Here is a 4,997-nt window from a genome sequence, read left to right on the forward strand (position 1 = left end):
CAGTGAGAAAAGGGCGCGCCCTGGGTGCTGGAGTCCTAACAATGGATACTGCCTTTCTGAGACACCACTCCCTAAAGATGCCCTGGGTACTTTGTAGGCTAGTATCCAAGATGTAGCTGACTAGATTTACAACTTTCTGCAGCTTCTTTCAGTCCTGTGCAGTAGCCCCTCAGTGTATTTTCAATGTACACGTGATAAATACATCTGAATATGAATCAAAGAATTTCACTCCCGTATCCTGTTTCTCAAAGCTCGGGAGCAGGAACATGCCACAGCTGGGTCTAGGAAAGGCAATGGGCGCCATCTACTGGAGGAATAGATCTACAGCAAAAAGAACACAATTTTTATTCCAGCCTAAAGTTTAAACTTAATTGTCATTCAACCATACATGAATACAGCCAAACGAAACAGCATTCCTCCTGGGCCAAGATGCAAAACACAGTACCAACAGTCATACACAGCACAAGACACATGTGGCACATACAAGTCAAGTCAAGGTTGTTTAATGTCATTTCCTGTACACAAGTTTAAGGAGAACTAAATAATTGTTACTCTGGTTCTGATGCAGCACAAAAAAGCACAAGATAAAAAATAACAATAATAATAATAGTAATAATAAAATAGCTTCTATACATAGATTGATTTTATGTCCACAAAGTCCTAGGCTGACAGGAAAAAACAAAGCATTGGTGGAGTTAGTGAGCGGAGGTGTTGATCAGTCTTACTGCCCAGGGAAAGTAACTGTTTTTGAGTCTGGTGGTCCAGGCGTGGATGCTATGTAGCCTCCTCCCTGATGCGAGTGGGACAAATAGTCCATGAGCAGGGTGGGTGGGATCCTTCATGATGTTACTGGCCCTTTACCAGCACCTTTCTGTATATACGTCATTGATGGCGGTAGGCCAGTGCCAGTGATCATTAGGCTGTTTTGACTACCCGTTTTTCAGACTTCTTATCCGGCACAGGCAGCTTCCGTACCAAGCAGTGACGGAACTTGTCAGGATGCTCTGTACTGTAGGAAGATGTGACGGTGGATGTGCAAGTTCCAGCTCTCTTCAGCCCCCTGTGAGCTTTCCTGACTGTGTGGGATGTGTCCTGGGACCATGAGAGGTTGTGTGCGATGTGCACTCCCAGGAGTTTGAAACTGCTTGCAGCTTCCACTGCTGTGCCGCCGATGTAGAGGGAAGGGGGTTTGAGCGGTGCATCTCCTGAGGTCAACAACTATCTCTTTTGCCTTTTTAACATTAAGGAAGAGATTATATGACAGGCAGCAGGCCTCGAGCTCTTCCACCTATTCTCTGGAAGCCATGTCATCGTTGTTGGTGATGAGTCCATCACTGAGTCATTGGCAGACTGACAACATGATTACTCAGATGTTTGGCCGTGCAGTCATGTTTGAGCAGAGTGTACAGCAATGGGCTCAGCACACAGCCCTAGGAGGCATCCGTGTTGAAGACAGGGAGGGTGGAGCGTTTGTGCATCCTGACTATCTGGTCCCTTCATTCAAAAGTCCAACACCCAGTTATATAGTGGTGAATTTAGACTGAGGAACAGAAGTTTATTTACCTTGATTCCATGAGACAACAGTGTTAAATGCCAAACTGAAATCAAGAAAGAGCATTTCGACATAAGTGTCCTTGTTTTCCAGGTGTGTCAGTGCCAGGTGCATGACAGATGCCAAGGTGTGTGTTATAGAGTGGTTCTGTCAGTATTGATAACAGAGTGTATGAATGATCTGATCATACATTTTGGGGTAACGTTCCACCTGTCAAAATGATCTACACCTTTGCTTAAACAAGCAATGAATAATGATCTGTCTGTATTTTATGGCTCCTCCTTTATTCACTAAGCCACCAATGACCTGACACATTTATTACAGAACCATATACCTTTTATCACCTCCTTAAAATAATAATTTAAAAGACCAGTAAGCATCAGGCACAAAAGCACAATCTGTGATGTGTGGGCATCAAATGAGTTCCCAACACTTGAACAACTTCTTCAACTCAGTTTGCTTTCTCTGGTCCTCCACAAGGTTGTGTCCTCAGCCCCTTGCTCCCGGCCGCCATGACAGTGTGGCCAGATTCTATGTCAACCCCATCTACAAGTCTGCAGATGACATCGCCATAGTGGACCGCATCTCAAATAACTGAGTCAGTATACAGAAAGGAGTAGGGAACTTAGTAACATGGTGACATGACCACCTTTCCCTCAATGTCAATGAAGGAGCTGGTCGTGGTTTACAAGAAGGGGGACTGTGGATTGGTCCACAAGCTCCTGTCTACATCAACTGTGTGTTGAGGTTGAGAGGGTTGGGACCTTCAAGTTCCAAGGTAAGAACATCACCTGTCATGGTCTGCCCTGGTATAACCATGTTGATGTCTCAACCAAGAGATCTCACCAAGATCTTTACTTCCTCAGCAGATGAAAGGAATTTGGCGTCTTTGTCAACCCTTACTAATTTTCATTGATGCACCATAGGAAGCATTCTGTCTGAATAATTCACGACTTGGTATGAGAAATGCTCTGAAAGTGACTACAAGAAACACAGAGTTGTCGACACAGCTCGGCACGTCACGGGAACCAACCTCCCCTCTATGGACTCTGTCTATATTTCTTGTTGCCTCAGTATAGCAGCCATCACAATCAAAGGCCAATCCATTTTGCACATTCTCCCTTCTCCCTTTTTCCATCAGGTAGAAAATACGAAAACCTGAAAGCAAGTAACACTAGGGTCAAGGACAGCTTCTGTCCCACTGTTATCAGACTCTTGAATGGACATGTCGACTTCACAATTGACATTGTTATCATCCTGCACTTTATCATTTACCTGCACTGCATTTTTTGGTAGCTTTCACACTTTGTCCTGCATTGTTCTGTGCGCGATGGGGGGAGCGGATTTGGGGTTGACATGGCTGTTTCGTGCTGTTTTTTTTTGAGAGGGGAGGGCAGATTTGGGGTTTGATGTGCCTGTTCTATTTTTGTTCGCTTTTTTGTGCGGGGAGGTGTGACTTGGGAGTCGATGATTGTGCTGCCTTTCTTGGCTAACTCTAGAAGAAGAGTTTGAGTTGTACACTTTGATAATAAATAAATGAACCTTTGTTATTGTTTTGCTTTATTCCACCCCAATCTACTATATGATCTGTATGAACAGCGTGCAAGACAAGCTTTTCACTGTATTTTGGTACGTGTGACAGTAATAAACCAAAACCAACAGATCAAAGATACATCTGGGAGTTCTGGCATTGGCCCAGGCTAAGCTTGACTTTGCAAGACCCACTGAAATGGAGAACATTACACCAGTGACTGGAGTCATACTTCTTCAGGCACTCACACAGAAATTGGAAAAATCCTCACTGTTGCTGCCAATTTCCATCCTGCGCTGACCTTCATTTGATCCATTTCTGACTTTACCCCTCCCTTTCTCTCCTGGGTCAGTGTGTCCTCATGTAAAAGTTCAGGCTAGCTACAACGATCGGTTACGAGCCCAGACACCCCCAGCTTTCTCAACGACACTTCCTCCATCATGCGCCCATTCCTCTCTCACATTGGTTGTACTTGCTACAATTCTTGAGACTTCCTACAGAGGTACCTCCAAGGTGTCTTTTCCTTTCCGCAGCCATGGAATTCCCTTCTAACATAGAATGTAGAACACTGCAGCAAAGTACAAACCCTTCAGCCGTCAATATTGTGCTGACCCTGTTAACCTATTCTAAGATCAATCTAACCATTCCTTCCTACACGTAGCCATCCATTTTTCTATCACCCACATACCTATCTAAGTTTCTTAAATGCCCCTAATACTGCTTAACCTGCTGAGTACTATTGTTACTATTACAGTTACTAGTTCTTTTTCTCCAATAAAATGACACGATTTAATCTGGAATTTAATATATTGTCCATGACCAAGGATTGCCTTTTCATCCAGGACGGTTATCTGCACCACCTTCATATTATTTAGGTCTGCATGCTGTCACAGCAAGGGGAGTCGCGGTTCATAGCTCAGGTTCAATCCTAACCCTGATTCTTTGCGCTTCATTCATTTATTTAGGGACACAGAGCGTAACAGACTTTTCCAAGCCAGCAGGCCACGCCACCCAGCAACCAATCGATTTAACCCCTAGCCTAATCACTGGACAATTTACAAAGATCAATTAACCCACTAACCAGTACGTCTTTGAACTGCGGGAGGAAACCCGCCCAGGGGGGAATCAGATGAACTCCTTACAGAGGACGCCAGAATTGAATTCCAGACTCCAACACCCTGTGCTGCAACAGCACCGCGCTAACCGCTACGCTTCCGAATCTTGTCCTTGTGGAGACTGCACATTCACCCCGGCACCATGTGCGTTTCCTTCTGGTGATCCCATTCCCTCCAAAATGCCAAAAGCATTCTGCTTGATCAGTTAGTTGGCCTGTAAGCTGCGTCTGGTGTGAGAATCTGGTAGAATTGATTGGGAAAGTAGGATACAGGGAAAAGTAGAGGAGGAAATAGGATTGCTGTGAGCTGACACACACTTGATGGGCCAAATGGTTTCCTCCTACAGTACATTAAGTACATATATATAGCTAGGGTGCCTAAGATTTTTTCCACATTATGTCTTTCGATTTACCAAATAACACTTAATACAACGGAGCTAATACAAAGCTAAGTACTCTTATTTCTATACACAAGAAAGTCTGCAGTTGCTGGAAATCCAAATTAACATACACAAAATGCTGGAGAACTCGGCGGTTCAGGCAGCATCTATGGAAATGAATAGATAGATCAGTAGGCAGAAACCCCATGGAGAAAAATATTCTCCTGCAAAACTATCTGGACATTCAATAATGATAATTTTAATGGAAAATAGAGTATTTTCCATTCCATCTCTTGGACTACACTTGCTGCCAACGCTCAATCATATACCAAACAACTACTGACAATGCCAAAGAGCAGAATAAAGTTGCAGGTAAAGCAGTTGATTCTCCCTGTAACACATCAACCAAAACAGTATATG

The sequence above is a fragment of the Hemitrygon akajei genome, chromosome 6 (assembly GCF_048418815.1).
Source record: "Hemitrygon akajei chromosome 6, sHemAka1.3, whole genome shotgun sequence".
NCBI lineage: Eukaryota > Metazoa > Chordata > Chondrichthyes > Myliobatiformes > Dasyatidae > Hemitrygon > Hemitrygon akajei.